This window comes from Mustelus asterias, chromosome 10 (assembly GCF_964213995.1).
Source record: "Mustelus asterias chromosome 10, sMusAst1.hap1.1, whole genome shotgun sequence".
Classification (NCBI taxonomy): Eukaryota; Metazoa; Chordata; class Chondrichthyes; order Carcharhiniformes; family Triakidae; genus Mustelus; species Mustelus asterias.
In genome coordinates, this window is record NC_135810.1 from 11,462,961 (window position 1) to 11,483,937 (window position 20,977).

The window sequence follows — 20,977 nt, forward strand, 5'->3', positions numbered from 1 at the left end:
CTATAAAGCTGCAACATAACTTGCCAATTTTTAAACTCAGTGCCTTGGCCGATGAAGGCAAGCATGCCGTATGCCTTCTTGACTACCTTCTCCACCTGCATTGCCACATTCAGTGACCTGTGTACCTATACACCCAGATCCCTTTGCCTATCAATACTCTTAAGGGTTCTGCCATTTACTGTATATTTCCTATCTGTATTTGACCTTCCAAAATGCATCACCCCACATTTGTCCGGATTAAACTCCATCTGCCATCTCTCTGCCCAAGTCTCCAGCTGATCTATATCCTGCTGTATTCTCTGATGGTTCTCAATGCTATCTGCAAATCCACCAACCTTTGTGTCATCCGCAAATGTACAAATCAAACCAGTTACATTTTCCTCCAAATCATTTATATATATTACAAACAGCAAAGGAATGCCACTTGTCATAGCCCTCCATTCAGAAATGCACTCTTCCACTGCTACCCTCTGTCTTCTTTGGCCAAGTAAGAAGTTTAACAACACCAGGTTCTTTGGCCAAGCCAGTTTTGTATCCACCTTGCCAGCTCACCTCTGATCCCATGCGACTTCACCTTCTGCACCAGTCTGCCATGAGGGACTGTCAAAGGCTTTACTGAAGTCCATGTAGACAACATCCACTGCCCTACCTTCATCAATCATCTTCGTCACTTCCTCGAAAAACTCGATCAAGTTCATGAGACACGACCTCCCCTTCACAAACCATGTTGCCTCTCACTAATGCGTCCACTTATTTCCAAGTGGGAATAAATCCTGTCTCGAAGAATCCTCTCCAATAATTTCCCTACCACTGATGTAAGGTTCACCGGCCTGTAATTACCTGATAGATCCTCTTCACTGCCTGCTTTCCCACCTATTTTAGTATCATCCACAATTTCTGCTATGTTATACTCTGTCCCTGCTTGCAGATCATTGATATAGATTATAAACAGTTGAGGTCCGAGGACTGACCCCTGTGGCATCGCGCTAGTTACATTTCGCCAGCCACAGAAGGACCCATTAATCCCGACCCACTGCTTTCTGACAGTAAGCCAATTATCAATCCAATACTCGGGACCCGGGTTCAATTCTGGCCTTGAGTGACTGTGTGGAGTTTGCATGTTCTCCCCGTGTTTGCATGGATTTCCTCCGGGTGCTCCAGTTTCCTCCCACACTCCAAAGATGTGCAGGATAGGTGAATTGGCCATGCTAAATTGCCCCTTAGTGTCCAAAGATGTGTAAATTTAGAAGGATTAGCGGGTAAATAGCGGTGGAGCTATGGAGATGGAGCCTGGGTGGGATGCTCTGTGCAGACTGGATGGGCCAAATGGCCTCCTTCTGTAAGGATTCTATGACAACTTCAAAGAAAGGAAGAGAATCCCAGTGGGGGGGTATAACCAGGCAAGCTGCCACTCACTGCCTGGTGAGACCGGATTATAACCAAATCCTATTCACTCAGTTCAAGGGCAATTAGGAATTGGTAATGAATGCTGGCCCAGCCAGCGATGCCCAAGGAATATTCTCAAAGCCACCGAGGACCAAATAAGAATTTTTCAGAAACATTTTGCCATGCCCTGATCCAAATAGTTTCTGATCTGAGGCAGTGGCAGATTAAAACAGAGCACAAATGCAAATTAATGCCTTAGTCGTCAGACTGGCATAATCAACATCTAATATGCATCAGGAATTATCAAACACTTTCCATTTCACATACATTTGAAGGAAAATAACCGTCATCCTTCAGTGGAAGGCAAATCAGTTAAAAGTTGCGACAGATTTTCCACAATGTTTATATGAATCAAAGCTAGCAGTTTGACCTGAAGAAAATTAAGATCTTTCCTAATGATTTGTTAAAAACAACCTACACTCTGCCTGACCATTAAATCCATAGAATCCCTACAGCGCAGAAAGAGGCCATTCGACCCATCGAGTCTGCACCAACTCTCCAAGAGAACATCTTACCCAGGTCCACCCAGCCTCCCACCAACCCCTTCCACCGCCGCCCTATTCCCGTAACCCCACGCACTTAGCATGGCTAATCCACCTAACCTGCATCTTTTTGGATATTAAGGGGCAATTTAGCATGGCCAGTCCACTTAACCTGTGCATCTCTGGACTGTGGGAGGAAACCAGAGCACCCAAAGGAAATCCACAGAGACACGGCGAGAATGTGCAAACTCCACAGAGTCACCCAAGGCCACAATTGAACTGATGGACAACTGAAAACAACACCACTGAGTTATAATTGTCAGACCTGTTCTTTAATATCAGATTGAAAAACTAAGAGAAGTCACCCTTTATTCTCCCAGTCAAATATAGCTTTTGTTCCTGAAATCTTTTGTTGGCATTCACGATTATTGAACAAATGCATGGAAATAAATAGCTGTGACTTTGTGACCTTCCACCCTTGAAATAAACAACAAAAATGCCTCAACACAAGATAAAACTTCCACCTCTGTAAGTATCCTGTCTTACAGTAATGCTAATAAAGGTCATGAAGACAGGTTTGCACTATGAATATTTTATTGACTCAAATGTGCCACAAACTGAAGTGCGGCAATATCACTTTACACGTTTCGGAACATGTTCATGATATCGTTTCCATCATAAGTATAAGTGCCATGGCTTCCAGAGGATGATAAACATTTAATGTGTATTACAAATCACAATATCAATTGAAGACTGCCCCATGCAATAGCGGAGGGAAACATGTTTTTTGGCATGGAGTTAGGGGGGCTATGTGTTATTCTCCTGACATTCATATCTCGCAGGCATCAAAGTCCGTTCACCAAAAAAAAGAAAGGCAAGATGCTGGTTGGGCAAAAACATATACAGATGGCGGCACGGTGGCACAGTGATTAGCACTGCTGCCTCACAGCACCAGGAACCCAGGTTCGATTCACGGCTCGAGTCACTGTCTATGCGGAGTCTGCATGTTCTCCCCATGTCTGCGTGGGTTTCCTCCGGGTGCTCCGGTTTCCTCACACAGTCCAAAAGATGTGCTGGTCAGGTGCATTGGCCATGCTAAATTCTCCCTCAGTGTAGCCGAACAGATGCCGGAGTGTGGCGACAAGGGGATTTTCATAGTAACTTCATTGCAGTGTTAATGTAAGCCTACTTGTGACACTAATAAATAAACTTTACTTTAGGCATGATTTATGATGCATTTAGAAGATGCATGTTTAAGTTTAATAGTTAGTGTCACAAGTAGGCTTACATTAACACTGCAATAAAGTTTCTGTGAAAATCCCCTAGTCGCCACACTCCGGTGCCTGTTCGGGTACACTGAGGGAGAATTTAGCATGGCCAATGCACCTAACCAGCACGTCTTTCGGACTGTGGGAGGAAACCGAAACCCCCTGGAGGAAACCCACACAGACACAGGGAGAATGTGCAAACTCCACACAGACAGTGACCCAAGCCAGGAATTGAACCTGGGTCCCTGGTGATGTGAGGCAGCAGTGCCAACCACTGTGCCACCATGCATGCTTGTGAAGAGGCAGGAGAAGCCCTGTCTACGTTCTCCTGTGTGAAAAAGACTTGCTAATCCCGATGAGAGTACGATTACCTTGTGAAGGAAAAGACTTGCATTCTCAGTACTGATTTCAACATTTTCAGCAATTTTGATGTAAAACATTCTTTTATTTTAAATCTCAGGCCAGAAGAGAAGTATACACGTAAGTCCATGAGTGCATAATGATCCTGTAACACACTAAAGCTATTCTGAATTTCACTCTGTTGTTCATACGGTCCTTAAGCCCTTGACAATTGAGGCATGGCCTGTATCAAACCTTCAGCAACTATTTATTATCAGGATTGATATACTCTGTGACGATCACCTTCCTTTATCGATTTCCACTTTCCCCTGGTTGCTGTTTTCTTTTCACTTGCTGCAATGATGGTCCCTGAGTAGTTTTCAATTTTTTAATACGGAAAAGCTTTTAAAGCCACTACACGTAGCAAACTCACAACGGAGTCCTTTATATGTGGTTTCACTGCAAGTCACACTCAGAGGAAAGCTCCTCATCACTGACATGGCTTAGAATCAAACCAGTTTGCCATTCAAGAAAAGATTAAAGAATAAAATTAATTATCCTAGATGAAAGAAAGGAAGGCAGAAAGACAAAAAGAAAGAAAGAGAAAAAGAGAGAGAGAGAGAGAGAAAAAATGAAAGGGAGAAAGAAAGAGAAAAGAAGAAAAAAGGAAAGAAAGAAGGAACGAAAGTTGGAAGGAAAGAAGGAAGGAAAGAAGGAAGGAAAGAAAGAAGGAAAGAAAGAAAGAGAGAAAGAGAGAAAAAATGAAAGAAAGAGAAAACAGGGAAAGAAAGAGAAAGAAAGAAAAAAGGAAATAAAAAAGGAAAGAAGGAAAGAAATAAAAAAGGAAAGAAAGAACCTGTGTTTCTACAGTATCTCACTTGACCTCAAAGCATTTGCCAGGTAATGAACTCTCTGAAATGTGTGGCCTACTCTTGCTCCTAGTTTGTATGTTCATATCCACTGTTGTAGAAGGTGTGTCAGCGAATTTGCACACAGCGAACACCCACAGCAACAGGATAATAAAAAGATCATTTGTTTTAGTCATTCAAAAGCAATGTTCTGCTGCATTAAAAATCTGAAAAAGGCACAGAAAATGCTGGAAATAGTCAGCAGGTTGGGCAGCATCTGTAGAGCAGACTTGGTGATGTTGGTTGAGGGATAAATATAGCCCTGTACACTGGGGGAAAACTCCCCTGCTCCACTTCAGCGAATTGCCATGGAATATATCACATACACCTGGGAGGGTAGACAATTATCTTTCTTTACTTGTTTCATTAGCATCCTCTTTAGCTTTGCACCATCATCCCTTTTTTGTTATAATCTCTCCTGCCTTCCACCCTGTACAGACCTTCCCTTTTGTACTTCCCCATTCCTCTCTTTCTCTGCTTCTGGACTGGCTTAAATCCCGTTCCATCTCTAATGTTTTCCATTTCTGACGAATGATTATCAACCTGAAATAGAAGTCTGTGTCTCTCTTCACAGGTGCTGTCAGCCCCACACTTTTCCTTTCAGATTTTCAGCCACTGTAGTATTTTACTTCTTGTGTTGACATGGAGCCTCAAACATTTGAGGCGAAAGATATTTTATGTGGAGTGGATGAGGCCTTGGGCAGCCATTCAAGGGCCAATTCCCACCCTGATGGAAGCAGTTCAGAGACAGAGGAGAAGTCTGCCACGTTGCCCCACCTGGGTGTGAAGTGGGGCTTTGGAAGCCACCCCTTTTTTCATATAAGACACCTCTACCCAGTGTCCGCACACCTGTCAGGTACTCCCTCCCCCCCAGCCTCTCCATCAAGATTCCCACCCTCTTTCCTCACCAGCTCTCCCCCTGACCTTCAGGCCTTACCTACTCTCCCTACCGTGAAAACCTTCCCTCACCTATCCAGTCCTGGGCTCCAGGACTTTGAATCTGGTGACTGCTTGCAGTACATGTCCTGGCCACTGCTGGCACTGGCGCTGCTGGGACGAGAGAGCAGCCAGCTAATCGGAATGGTCAGTTCTCCAGCCAATTAACCCCTTCGACTCTTGATTCTCCAGGGGGTCCCTATGTTTAAATAGCAATGCCAGTCATTGCAGCTACACTGAATATTTTACTATTGTTCAGAACAAGAGAACTCCTAGTTGTGCCCACAAAAACAGATTTCTTAACCACTTGGCTGTTAACATCTCCTTCACAGGTAATATTAGCATCAAAACATTTGTGAGGCACTTTATGAAAGAATTTTTATGAAAAATCTTTATGAAACATGGGCAATTGGCACTATCTGGGAGGGCACTATGGTCGGCATGGACCGGTTGGGCTGAAGGGCCTGTTTCTATGCTGTATTGCTCCACGACTCAATAACTCAATGGGGCGGCACGGTGGCACAGTGGTTAGCATTATTGCCTCACGGCGTCTGGGACCCAGATTCAATTCCAGTGTCGGGTGACTGTCTGTGTGGAGTTTGCACTTTCTCCCCATGTCTGAGCGGGTTTCCTCCGGGTGCTCCGGTTTCCTCCCACAGTCCAAAGATGTGCGGGTTAGGTTGATTGGCCATGCTAAATTGACCCTGGTGTCGGGGGATTAGCAGAGTAAATGTGTGAGGTTACAGGAATAGGGCCTGGATGGGAGGCTGAATGGCCTCCTTCTGTACTGTAGAAATTCTACGGCTGGTATTTTATGACCTGGCTAGGGCAAGGCTCATAAAATCCTGCCCGAGGCTAATGGGGAATTCCGGAGCGGGCGTGGCAGTAAAATTCCACCTATGACTCTAATTGCATTTATGTAGTGCCCTTTACACTGGACATTCTGAAGGATTTTATAGCCAATGAAGGAATTTTTAAATGTTGTAATGTAGGAAACACACAGCCAGCTCTTGCACAGCTGGCCCATAAAAAACAATGTGATGATGACCAGATAATCCATTTTTCTGATAGTGATTGAGGGATAAATATGGTCAGGAGACTGATGATGACTTCCTTGTTCTTCCTTGAAAGGGTTGCTATGAGATCCTTTACATCTCACTGAAATGGGAAGGCAGGCCTTGATTTAATACCTCCTCTGAAAGATGGCATCTCTGAGAGTGCAGCACTCCCTCAGCGCTGCACTGGAGTCTCAGACTTCTGTGCTCATGTCCTGGAGTGGGAACACCATATGGGAAGCCTGGCAGGTTAAGTTGCATGGTCTGCTGTTGGGCAAGGGGAAGGGACCCCCTTTTAGGATCTCCTGGGCCCACTGGTGACAACACCCTCCCCCCACACCACAAGGTAATTGCTCCCTTGGCTCTTGAACTTGGTCACCCTCCCCCATCGCGTCCCTAACTGAGATTCCCCCCTCCTTGGACTTAGCTGGTCTTCTCTGCATTGTGGGACTGCCTCCAGTCCCAGCAGTAGCCACCACTCCCAGTGGTGCTACTGGGACTAGTTGGCAATTCTCTAAGGTGGATCGTACTTCCGAGGAAACAGTGGGCACCTCACTTTAGAGCAACTAACTCTGCTCCCAGTATTAAAGTTGTTATGGGTTAGCAATCAGGAAAGTGGGTGGACACCCCCCACCCTCTCATCCAGCCACCTTCTAGCCAGGGGAGGGAGGAGGGTGCAGGGACCACAGTGCCCTGTAAAATCCAACCCACAAATGTGTGAACCTTTTGCGTTAAACTCTTACAAGAAGCACTAAATCAAAACCCCTACATCGCCTGATATTCAGTAGCTTTATCCTGTGAGTGGCTGAAGGAGTCAATGCCTTCAAGGGAAAGTTTGAAGTTTATTTATTGGTGTCACAACTAGGCTTACACTAACACTGCAATGAAGTTCACTGTGAAAATCCTCTAGCCACCACACTCCGGCGTCTGTTTGGGTACACTGAGGGGGAATTTAGCATGGCCAATGCACCTAACCGGCACATGTTTTTGGACTGTGGGAGGAAACTGGAGCACCCGAAGGAAATCCATGCAGACACAGGGAGAATGTGCAGACTCTGCACAGACAGTGACCCAAGCCAGGAATTGAACCCAGGCCCCTGGCGCTGTGAATCAGCAATGCTAACCACTGTGTCATACATTGGTGAATTGAATTTTAAAGTAAAGCTTATATAGCCACCGGTGTCCAGAATTGCTCAGCAGTACAGCTGTGAAAGCTCTGAGGTCAGAGTTTATTTTTACAGCTAAATTACGGGTGCTCTATGAAATGTCAGCAAACATCAATTCAAGATAATTTATAACTTGCGTATTGTCCTGTTGCATAGGTAGTCTGATTGTAGAGGTAATTAAAGATTAAAGGAATTGTATGCAGTGAACATTGACACAATGGCTATTGTTGAAAAGCCCATTATACTTCAGACAGTAATGGACAAACAATACACTTTGTTCCCTTCAGATGTCTACATCTGACCTCTTTGTAGATCATGTAACACATGGAGCGCTGAGTTTCCATCATTATTTTCATAAAAACACACACATTTCCTTTCTTATAGCACCTGCAGAAGTGATTGACCACTGCAAATGGCTGAAAAAGTGAAGAAGCCAAAACAAACAAGGCCCCATTTCTTATTGAGCGACATAAGAAAAATGCAGCAATGGACATATCCAGCCTCTCTGTAGCCAGTGCTTGTCCTTGCAGAAATGCATGTCTGTTGGCAAAACTATTACTTCAAAGTATTTTTTCAAATGTGACCCTACTTTAGCTAAACGTGCTTCCCCCACTCAGTCTTGACAGCACTGACTCATGCAGGATGAATTTTAACCCCACTCCCTCTCATCCTCCAATGATGGGAGGGAGTGGGTTTGGAGGATGGATACTTAAATTGGCAAATTTTCGAATCCTAGGGTGGCACCACGACAATGACTTTTAAGGGGCCTCTTGACAAACAAGAGCAGCTTTTTCCCTGCTGCCGTCGGACTTTTGAATGGACTTACCTTGCATTAAGTTGATCTTTCTCTACACCCTAGCTATGACTGTAACACTACATTCTGCACTCTCTCCTTTCCTTCTCTATGAATGGCATGCTTTGTCTGTGTAGAGTGCAAGAAACAGTACTTTTCACTGTATGTTAATACATGTGACAATAATAAATCAAATTTTTAAAAAATCAAAATAGAGGGATATGGTCCCCGGAAGGGTAGGAGGTTTTAGTTCAGAAGGGCAGCATGGCCAGTGCAGGCTTGGAGGGCCGTAGGCCGTTCCTGTGCTATAATTTTCTTTGTTCTTTGTTCTTTGGTTAGCACTGCTGCCTCACAGTGCCAGGGACCCGGGGTCGATTCCGGCTTCGGGTCACTGTCTGTGTGGAGTTTGCACATTCTCCCCGTGTCTGCGTGAGTTTCCTCCGGTTGCTCCGGTTTCCTCCCACACTCCAAAGATGTGCAGGTTAAATATATTTGCCATGCAAAGATGTGTAGGTTAGGGGGGTTAGTGGGGTAAATATGTGGGGTTACGGCGGTAGGGCCTGGGTAGGATGCTCGGTGCAGATACGATGGGCCAAATGGCGTCTTTCTGCACTGTAGGGATTCTATGATTCTATCCTCAGTCCAGTGCTAAAGGGCTATGGTCCAGTTTAATTGTGCCGTTGCCTGATTAGAGAGATAGGTCTTCCTGCGTTATAATGTAAATGAGGCACCCTTCATGATATCTAGGCATCTGTTTGAAGATTAGACTAGCTGGCCAACTTTGCTTAAGGTTCACTCGTCTCAGCTGCTAAAAGGAGGCAGGGAGCAGGTGGATCCAGCAGATGAAGGTTCTCTATATCTTTCCATGATGAGAAGAACCGGAGTGATAACCACACCCTCCCACCACCCTCCATCCCATTATCCCCACCGCAACCCCTCATGCAAATTGCTTGCCATGTATCAAGTGGCTCCCCCCACTTTCCCCACTTCCACCAACCTGACATGTCTCCTGGTTCCTCCTCCCTTCCAATTGTTAGAACGCAGCACATCCCCCCCCATATCACCCATCCCTTATCTTTCCTTGGTTTCTGGTAGCCAACCCCCAGGATCCTCCAGCTACAGCCTGGTGTTCCTGCCAGACAGCCAGTCAGCCTGTCAATCTTGCTGGCTTCTGGGGCAGAAAGAAAGTGAAAACAAGGCCCTGGTGAATCTGTACTGCCTCCATTTCCTGGTTCCCCTGCTCTTCCCATCCCCCGTAAGTATCAGAGCACCGGAATGTGATTCCGCAAACACATTGGAAAATCTCCAAGATCACAATCATTCTTCATGCGTGACATTGGATGGCGAGTGACTATCTGTGGAGGCATCCGAGCACGTCCTCCCATAATGCCTTGCTTCAGCAGGAATCATCAAACGGGGATGGGGAATGGAAAGGCTGGCTGTTCTTTCTCCACTCTTCAATCCAGGGCCACAGAGGCATATTCCAATATCTCAAACATCACCTTAGTTCAGATCACTTAGCTTTCTCCTGATCAAAATGACTAATGCCACAAAGACATCTACTCACCCACAAAGCTGCCAGGGTTCTAGAATTCTTTCCCTAAACCTCTCTGCTTCCCTCCTCCTTCAAGACACCCACTTTAAACCTCCTCCCTGTGGCGATTGTTCCTTTAAGGACAACACAGTAGGGTAAGGCTCACCTGGCCTGGGTGACCAATCGGGACTCAAAGTGGAGAATCACCCCAGGGGGAGGCGTTCTCTTTGGTAACGATATCCCAGAAATCACTCACCTGATGAAGGAGCAGCGCTCCAAAAGCTCGTGATTCCAAATAAACCAGTTAAGACTTTAACCTGGTGTTGTGAGACTTCTTACTGTGCCCACCCCAGTCCAACGCCGGCATCTCCACCTCATGTCTGTCCCAGAAATAGCAGCAGATGTGCTGCTGCTTTTGTAGATCCTTGTAAATAAATGCCAATAGAGTCTCCGAAATGCATCCCCCTGTTTTCATATCCCCTTCATGGTCAAATTCTGCTTGATATTCACTCCTGTGAAGTGTTTATTAAAGGTACCATATCAATGCAAGATGAGGTTGGAGAGTCTTTAGGTTTCTTTTACAAAATATCTAAGTCTTGAATTATTGGTCACTTTTTACAATTTATTTGCTTTGTGGAAAGAAAATGTTGCACTCTGGTCTGACTATGCATCCATTCCCATAAATCCATTCTGCTTTGGCATTACAGCATTTTGACATGCCTCTTCGGGTTAAAAAGGGATGTGTTTACACAGTTCAGCATCAAGTGGGTACACAATTGGAAGGACCTTTTTCTCAAAGTACCAAAATAAGCTACAGCTGCAACCCCGAGGCAAGCAGTACAAGATATTTCTGGCAATAAAAAATCCATTTATCTGGCGAATCACCTTCCATTTTCCCGTGGCAACAGGCACAGCCAATCAGGATCAACTTGCCAACCAATGAGCAGCTCTTTTCTCCTGTAGTGTAAATTGATGTGACCACTTGAAATTTGGCATTCTTGCATTTGTCCTGATGAGTGTGCGATGAAAAATGTTGGCAATGTGTTTCTCTTTTCAACAATTTCAACAATTTCCCCTTATTTTCTCACTTTGATGCGGAATATTCTCACACTGTAAACACTGGCACTCTGAGCCTTCTTGTCATGAACATTTATAATGCAGGAAAAGACACTGATAAATGAAGAATATATTCATGTGAAATTGTGGCCTGGAAAACAATTCACCCAACGACCGATCGCTGTGGAGTATGATATCACTGCAAGCCACACATATTACACAGTTTGTGTCATTTAATCAGTGGTTATTTTGAGATTTACTTCAGACAACAAATAGGGCAGGATTTTACCGCCTCAATCATCCCGAAACCATAAAATCCCGCCCGAGCTCAACGGACCTTTCCGTGGTCCGCCCCTCGCCCGCTCTAATTCCCGTGGTGGGCGGGATGGTAAAATTCCAACCATAGTGTCTGGTCACTGGAACTGGGGACAAAAATGTGTCATATGGCTTGAGTGGATCTGAAATACTTTCATCAAACTCTGCATGTATGTATGAGAAAGATCTTCATAAATAAATGAAAAATAGTTTTGTAATCCAAAACAGAGCTGTTCACTTTGTCAGCAGTTCCATTCGAGGCGTCCTTTTCACTTTTTGAAAAGCGTACATTAATCCAGTCAATACATTGCCCCACCAGCCAAAGAGACAAATTAAGAACTTGGTTTTCAGAGCACACCTCTGGGTGAACATCTTTCCAAGACAACACATTGCCCCCACCACTCCCATCCCAGAATGCTACAGATAATCTCATTCTTTTAGAACTGTACCCTACAAATATAATTCAATAATATTGAATATAAAATTGTGACAACATAAATAGTGTATTGAAAATTGCATAGTGCATTTTGTCCATTTGAGGCTACTGTACACAAAGGTACCAACTGCGCTGAAGAAATAATCAGGGATTAATGTTTAATCGCTCGTGCTATTCTAATTCTGGCTGAATGTAAAACTTTTGTTCGACAGATCTTTGATTGACAAGGGGGGGGGGTCGAGGGTTAAGGGGGACAGGCAGGAAAGTGGAGATAAGGCCATATCAGATCAGCCATGATCACACTGATTGACAGAGCAGACCCCAGGAGCTGAGCGGCCTACTCCTACTTCCTATGTTTGTCTGTATCTGTCCCAAGAATTTCACAACGGCCTTCAGGCAAAAGGACAGTACTCGCCATTAGTTTTCATGCAAATGATGTAAAGGGTTTATTTGTATATTGATCTATAATTGATATATATTGGTGAAATATCAAAGATATTGGGCATTATTTATGGAGTAACACCGCGTGTTTCGTGGTGGCAGGAGCAGCCTGCCATTGACTGGCAGTGGGATGTTCCAATCCCACCATTGTCAACGGGGTTTCCCATTGAATGCCCCCCTCGCCTCCAAGGAACCCGCAGCAGGGGTGCACCGCCGGTGGGACCAGAAGATTCCGCCAGCATGAACAGCTGGAAAATTCTGCCCACTGTGATTGCGATGAATCAGCATGGCATTAAAAACTAACTGCAAGAACAGCTGAAGGAGACTGCAAGAGATTCTTCAAACCCTGCCCCCCGCCCCGCCCCCTCCCCCAGCCCCGGTGACGTGTTTTCCAGTGGCGGATGTGGCCAGCCATTGAACGGTGGCAGTGTCTTCCAGTCCCGCCAATGACATTTTGCCTGTCCTGATGCCGGGGAGTCTGCCACGGTGGGGGTGGGGGGAGGGGGGGGGGGGGGGCGCGGGGGGGGGGGGGGGGGGGTCACCTTTGGCGAGACCATAAGATCCCGTTGTCAGGAATGGCTGGGAAAGTAACAGGGATAACTGTATTTTTTGGCCCTGTAAGTAACTAAAGTTCTACACCCAATGTATACATACGCCAACATTGACGTGTTATTAAACGGTATTATGCTAATATGCAATTGGCCAGGGTACATACTGTTTAAACATTGTCAAAGGTGGCCAGGATAAAATGGAACAAATATATGCTTTTAACGTATTGACATTAGATTCAACTCAGAACATCTGTACCCTGCTTATGTAGCAAAGTGAAGGACATTATTCTGTTTACTCAGAAGATAATTGTGAGGTTGATATTTCTGGTTTTAATTTTTGAACAATAACAAGCTTTGGTACCTCCAGGGCCCATTTGCCACAGAAGGGTTATAAAACGCAGGATTTCTCCTTTCTTGTTTTGTAACCATGGTGAAACAATAGAGTGCGAACTTTCGCTGAACCTTGCTCCTTTAATGGACTGGGTCCATGTTGACCCAGCGATACAGGCTAAAACCTGATACCATCACACAAACTACTGGTAAAGCAATCAGATTAAAGAGCAACTACACTCAATTACATTCCTAATTTCAACACAACAAAGTCATTGTCATTAGAGAAAGATAGACTGCATCAATTAATCACTCGCAATTTTTTTTCTCAATGTGTTTTTTTGAAATTCTTTTTAAAAGGGCACTACAATTAGGTAGAATGATCAATGAAAGGGAGCTATGCACACAGGCTTTGAACTACCAGAAAATACACACACTTAATCCATGTTTTAAATCATAATTATGTCATCCAAAGGAACCTGCAAAAAGTCATAATTAGTACTTTCCATGTGGATAAATTATTCAGCCATTAGCGAATGTACGAGAATGAGAAGCCAGCGATTTCTTTTCTCCTCTGTCTCTACAAAGAAAATAAGGGATAACAGTCAGTCACGGTGGCACAGTGGTTAGCACTGCTGCCTCCCAGCACCAGAGATCTGGGTTCAATTCCAGTCATGGGTGACTGTCAATGTGTGGAGTTTGCACGTTCTCCCTGTGCCTGCATTGGTTTCTTCCCCCAGTCCAAAGATCTGCAAGCTAGGTGGATTGGCCTTGCTAAACTGCCCTTTAATGTCCCAAGATGTGTAGGTTAGGGGGGGATTAGCAGAGTAAGTACATGGGGCTACGGGGTGGGACGGTGGTGCACCTGGGTAAAATGCTCTGTTGGAGAGTCGGTGCATGCTCGATGGGCTGAATGGCCTCCTTCTGCACTGTAGGGGTATTATGATTCTGTTCAGATAGCACACATTAGGTACAATTCAGAGATTCCCTCTCACTGTCAAACCAAGTGTTACTAGGTCAATATGTATTAATACAGGATAAGATGCTCTCTAAACAACATCATTATTGCAAGCAAAGGACAGAACATGATAGATATAGGGTAAAGCTCCTGTTATAGTGCCTTAAGAATTCCCAGATCAGTAAAGCACTGTCGAAAGCATTCAAATGATACCTTCATATTGTGCTTCCGAGTTATATTTAAAACAACCTCCCTGAGGTGAAATGCGATGGAACAACCATCCCTCAAAAACTCTTCCAGCATCTCCTTGGACCTGTCACAGAAGCTCCCACCCCCATTCCTTTAAATAGGAAGCTTTGAAAATTGGCATCCTAACATTCATATAACAAGACAACTATGTAATTGCGCAAGAAGCATCAAATCCCTATGAAGGGATTTCTATCACCATGTAGCTTTGATTCATTAAGAAATATAGTGGAATTCTTCAAGGTCCTATTTGCACAGAGTTAATTTAGTCACTACGCACTGCTGGCCTTAAGTGCACTGTTTAAACTAAGCTTGAAGCTGGATTTGCTTCAGGTTTAGCATGTATAAACAGGCAGTATGAATGGTAAGTGCTTTGTCTAAATTACAGGATTAGTTCTTGGTACTAACTTGTGCCATTTTTCAGGAGGTGAAAGTTTAAATAAAGCACTAAATCCATGTGGCTTTGGAAGATCCTGACACGTGCGGAACTTGCAACGGGCAAACTGGAAATGACTAAAGGGCTGATCAGTGCAGCCAAGTCTGAACTTCAGTTACAAAAGCCGGAGATTGCGGATTCTGGAGCCCCTGATATAAAAAGAGACAATGCTCAGCAGGTAAGGCAGCATCTGTGGAGAGAGAAGCAGAGCTAAGATTTCCTTCGTCAGAACTGGAGGAAGATGGAGATGTATGGAGCAAGTACGGAGGCAGTGTAAGGGAGGGCAAAATGGGACAGGGCGGTAAACCGGAGAGGTTCAATGACAAAAGGGACAATGGTCCAAGGCTAGAGGAGATGGTAGAAATCCAGAATCATAGAATCCCTACAGTGCAGAAGGAGGCCATTTGGCCCATCGAGCCTGCACTGACCACAATCCCACCCAGGCCCTATTCCCGTCGCCCCACATATTTACCCTCCTAATCCCCCTGACACTAAAAGTCAATTTAGCATGGCCAATCAACCTAACCCGCACATCTTTGGACTGTGGAAGGAAACCGGAGCACCCGGAGGAAACCCACGCAGACACAGGCGAATGTGCAAGCTCCACACAGACAGTGACTTGAGGCCGGAATTGAAGCTGGGTCCCTGACGCTGTGAGGCAGCAGTGCTAACCGCTGTGCCACCGTGCCGCCCGCTGGAGAAGTGCTGGAGTAACTCAACAGGTCTGGCAGCATCTGTGAAGAGAGAATAGAGCCAACATTTCGAGTCAGGATGACCCTTCATCAGAGCTGGTAATGGGACAAACAAAAAGGAACAAAAGGTCAATTCAGAGGAGGTGTAACTCTGGAAATAACAAAGTAATTATCAACAGAAGCTGGCTGAAAGAAATTGGAGCATTGGTTATGATATGAAATTGTTAAACTCAGTGTTGAGTCCAGAAGGTTGCAAAGTACAGAAGTGAAAGGTGAATTACTGTTTCTTGGGATTAGTTTGAGCTCCATTGGGACAGTCTAGTTGGTCAAAGAGTGGGAGGCCCGAGTGAGAGTGGGACAGAGCATTGAAATGCTAAAGAGAAGTTTGTCGATGGGGTCACACTGACATGTTGAGCAGAGGTGTTCCACAAAGCAGTCACTCAATCTACATTTGGGACAGAGTTTAATGGTTCCCCCAGAGTTGGGCTGGGAGGCTGAGAGAGGGCTGAGTATTATGGGATGAGAAGGTGCAGGGTGGAAACCCCAGTCCCTTTCTGTCCTCACCCTTTAAGTCCAAGATGAGAAGGGTCAAGGTTGATCACCGAAGGGCATTATCGCACTGCCCCAGGTGTTTAACCAGCAGCAGATGAGGGTCAAGTCATGGGCAAACCACGAAGTAATTCCTGGTAGCTATGCCTTCAGCTAGGAGGGAGAATCTCTCCTTCGCAGTCATTGTGGGCCCAATTAAGGTACCCTGAGGAAGTCATTAACTGCCTCTGACAACAACCTATTTTCTTCTCCACCCCTTTGGCACAACCACCTTGACCAGCCCTGGCAATCCTACCCCACTGACCTTGTTTCAACAGCGATCCTTCTCGTAGGCCCCATTGGATACTGACAGTGCTCACCATTCCCACCGTTCCCACGGATATAGGCTGGCAGAACATCAGGAAGTTGGTTGGGAAATTGGCCCCCAGTGGAGCTGGGATCCTGAGTGCAGCCAGCAGGCTGCCTGATTGGGATTTAATCCCAATGAAGCTCCTAGAAATAGTTGTAGCGAAATAGCCACCGGCTATTTACTAGGATGCAACTGGGACTTGATGGTTTGAGTTATAAAGAGAGGTTGGATAGATTGGGACTTTTTTCTCTGGTGTGTAGAAGGCTGAGGTGTGATCTTATAGAGGTCTATAAAATATTGAGGGGCATTGATCAGCTAGATAGTCAATATTTTTCCCAAAGGTAGGGGAGTCTAAAACTAGAGGGCATAGGTTTAAGGTGAGAGGGGAGAGATATAAAAGGGTCCAGAGGGGCAATTTTTTCACACAGAGGGTGGTGACTATCTGGAACAAGCTGCCAGAGGTAGACGGGTACAATTTTGTATTGCAAAAAGCATTTAGACAATTACATGGGTAAAATGGGTGTAGAGGGATATGGGCCAAATGTGGGTAATTGGGAATAGCTTAGTAGTTTAAAAAAAGGGGTGGCATGGACAAGTTGGGCTGAAGGGCCTGTTTCCATGCTGTAAACCTCTATGACTCTATGACTCTCCAGTTGGTGGAGCAGGTCCGCTGTGGCAAGCATCAAATTCCACCCCTTGTCCCATCAAGGTAGGGGAGATAACAGTGAGAGCAGCGGGAAGAGAAAATAAATAGGAAGTGGTGCAAGTATATTGCTGTTTCATCAGCAAGGAATGAGATGGGAAGGGAGGAGTAAAAATGGCTGCCGTTACATCTGATGAAAAGCCACTAATGTAAAAAAAAACTAACTCTGTTTCTCCCCTCGCAGATGCTGAGCGTTTTGATTCAGTTGAAATCACTGTAGTTCTAAAGTAACTCGAGGCAACATAATTCCTTTTAGAAATCACAACGTTCAGTCAGAGAGGGACTGAGGAAGGAAGGGTATCGCTTCGGTGTGCAAAAGATCCGTAATGGCTGCCGCGAGCAAAGCTAGATTATGAAGCCAGCCACATTTAAACCAGACACGTCGGCTCATTCCCATGCTTAATGCAGGCTTTAGTCTAATCTGTTTCATTACTGCACAAGAAGCGTGTGGTGAACTACTCAGTTCACGAAGAAACTATCTGGGCAACTCCATGTACTCTATGTACAACCAATTTTGGCTAATCGTTCTCTATAGTCTTCCCCTATTTTGATTTGATTTATTATTGGCACATGTATTAGCATACAGTGAAAATTATTGTTTCTTGCCTGCTGTACAGACAAAGCATACCGTTCATAGAAAAGGAAAGGAGTGAGTGTAGAATGTAGTGTTACAGACATAGGTAGGGTGTAGAGAAAAATCAACTTAATGCGAGGTAAGTCCATTCAAAAGTCTAATGGCAGCAGGGAAGAAGCTGTTCTTGAGTCGGTTGGTACGTGACCTCAGACTTTTGTACCTTTTTTCCCAAAGGAAGAAAGTGGAAGAGAGAATGTCCGGGTGCGTGGGGTCCTTAATTTTGCTGGCTGCTTTGCCGAGGCAGTGGGAAGTGTAGACAGAGTCAATGAATGGGAGACTGGTTTGCGTGATGGGCTGGGTTTCATTCACAAACTTTTGTAGTTTCTTGCGGACTTAGGTAGAGCAGGAGACATACCAAGCTGTGATACAACTAGAAAGAATGCTTTCCATGGTGCATCTGTAAAAGTAGGCGAGAGTCGTGGCGGACATGCCAAATATCTTCAGTCTTTTGAGAAATTAGAGGCGTTGGGGCACCAAGCATTATTTTGTTGCTAAACACAGCAGCCAAAGCCTGCCCTCCCGAGTCCCTCTCAATGATCCCCTGCTGTCTGCTGCATTGGGAGAGAGCCTACGCCAGTTCCACCACTCCGCATCTTGAAGGAGCACCTCAGCCCTCACTGGGCAGCCAACTCCACCCCAACTTTAAATTGACTGTTCATTAAGAAAGCTAAATCACAGTTTAACATTTCAGCCAAGGGAGACTTCTGTTTCTACAGCACGTTTCATGATCTCTGGATGTCCTGAAGCGCTTGGCAGCTGACGAAGTACTTCTGATAAAAGCAAAATACTGCAGACGCTGGAATCTGGAACAAAAACAGAAAACGCTGGAACATCTCAGCAAGCCTGACAGCATCTGTGGAGAGAGGATAGAGAATGACACTTCATCAGAGCTTCGTCAAAGCAGCTCTGACAAAGGGTCATCCTGACTCAAACATTCGCTCTATTCTCTCTCCGAAGTACTTTTGAACGTGTCACTGTTGTAACATGGGAAAGGGGATAACCAATTTGCACGCAGACAACTCTCACAAAAGCAATGTGATCATAACCAGTTGACCTATTTCAATTGTGTTGATTGAAGGTCAATATTGGCCCAGCGAGGACACTGATTTGATTTGCTTTATTATTGTCACATGTATTAGAATACAATGGAAAGTATTGTTTCTTGTGTGCTATACAGACAAAGCATACCATTCATAGAGAAGGAAAGGAGAGAGTGTAGAACATAGTGTTACAATCATAGCTAGGGTGTAGAGAAAGATCAACTTAGTGCGAGATCGGTACATCCAAAAGTCTGATGGCAGCAGGGAAGAAGCTGTTCTTGAGTCGGTTGGTACATGACCTCAGACTTTTGTCTCTTTTTCCCGATGAAAGAAGGTGGAAGAGAGAATGTCCAGGGTACATGGGGTTGTAAATTATGGTGGCTGCTTTTCCGAGGCAGCGGGAAGAGAACTCCTCTGTTCCTGGAGAGAACTCCTCCGTTCCTCATCAACACAGTGCCATGGGATCTTTTATGTGTAGTAAGTAGTCTCACAACACCAGGTTAAAGTCCAACAGGTTTATTTGGTAGCACGAGCTTTTGGAGCACTGCTCCTTCATCAGGTGACTCCGAAAGCTCATGCTACCAAATAAATTTGTTGGACTTTAACCTGGTGTTGTGAGACTACTTATTGTGCCTACCCCAGTCCAACGCCAGCAACTCCACATCATCTTTTATGTACTGAGAGGGTAGAGGAGGCCTCAGTTTAACATCTCAAACCAGTACCTCCATCAGTATAGCACTTCTTCAGGACTACAACATATTGGTATTCAAAATGGCTCACCAAACAATGCTACATTCACCTTTAATGCATTAACATTATGAATATTCTCCTCAGAATTATTGGCGTAGCTGCAAAAGGAAACATTCCCATCCAACAGGACTAGCCATTAACTCGGCAAATCTTTCACCAAGTATTCCCTCATTGTTCTCTATGTTATCTCACTCTACCAGTGAGCAAATACATTTACAAAATACCTTTTTGTCATGCAGCGTAACCTTCCAACTGAAGCATTATCTCCTGTTTATTTTTCATCTCTTTTACAACAGATAACAGTTCATACTTTATTGATTAGTTTGTTGAAAGTCTGACTCGAAATGGAAGCCAATTATTGTCATAACCCAGAGAAAGAGCACACACATACATAAAAACACACGGCGGGGAGGTGATGGCCTAGTACTATTATCGCTAGACTTTTCATTCAGAAATCCAGCTAATGTGCTGAGGACCCGGGTTCAAATCCCACAGCAAGATGGTGGAATTTGAATTCAAAGAACAGTACACCACAGGAACAGGCCCTTCGGCCTTCCAAGCCTGCGCCAATCATGTTGTCCTATCTAGACCAACTGCTTATATTGCCCTATTCCCCGTTTGTTCATAAACTTTGTTTGTTCATAATTTAATTAAAAATATCTGGAATCAAGAATCTACCAATGAGCATGAAGCCATTGTCAATTGTCGGGAAACCCCATCTGGTTCACTAATGTCCTTTAGGGAAGGAAATCTGCCATCCTTACCTGGTCTGGCCTACAAGTGACTCCAGAGCCATAGCAATGTGGTTGACTCTCAACTGCCCTTCCAAAAGCAACAAGGGATGGCCAATAAATGGTGGCCAGCCAGTGACACCCATGTCCCACAGATGAAAAAAATATGCACACACATACATATCATAGAAGCCACAGTATCACTACAGTGCAGAAGGAGGCCGTTCAGCCCATCAAGTCTGCACCGACCACCATCCCATCCAGGCCCTATTCAAGTAACCCGACATATTTACCGTTAATCCCCTGACATTAGGGTCAATTTAGCATGACCAGTCAACCTGTGCATCTTTGGACTGTACCGGAGCACCCAGAGGAAACCCACGCAGACACAGGGAGAATGTGTAAACTCCGCACAGACAGTGACCTGAGGCCAGAATTGAACCCGGATCCCTGGCGCTGTGCTAACCGCTGTGCCTCCATGCCAACCACGTACACATACACACATAAATGTATGTACACACACATATACAAAGATGAACACACACACATATTCATACACACATATACACATGCTATCAAATAATCTCATACTTACCCACACACACACATTACACTCGTAGATACACATAGACTCAAACACATGCACACTCTCACACAAACACAAACAATAAAGGCCATACAATACATTGTGTGTGCAGAATTCTGTTTCTTCGTTACTGAGAGCCTTGGGTCATATAGGGCAAGTTTGTTTCAATTGCACCATGCCAAGGTACAGTTCAAATCTGTTATCATTTAACACAGGGTTCCAAGGATTAAATTGGAAAGGCTCACTT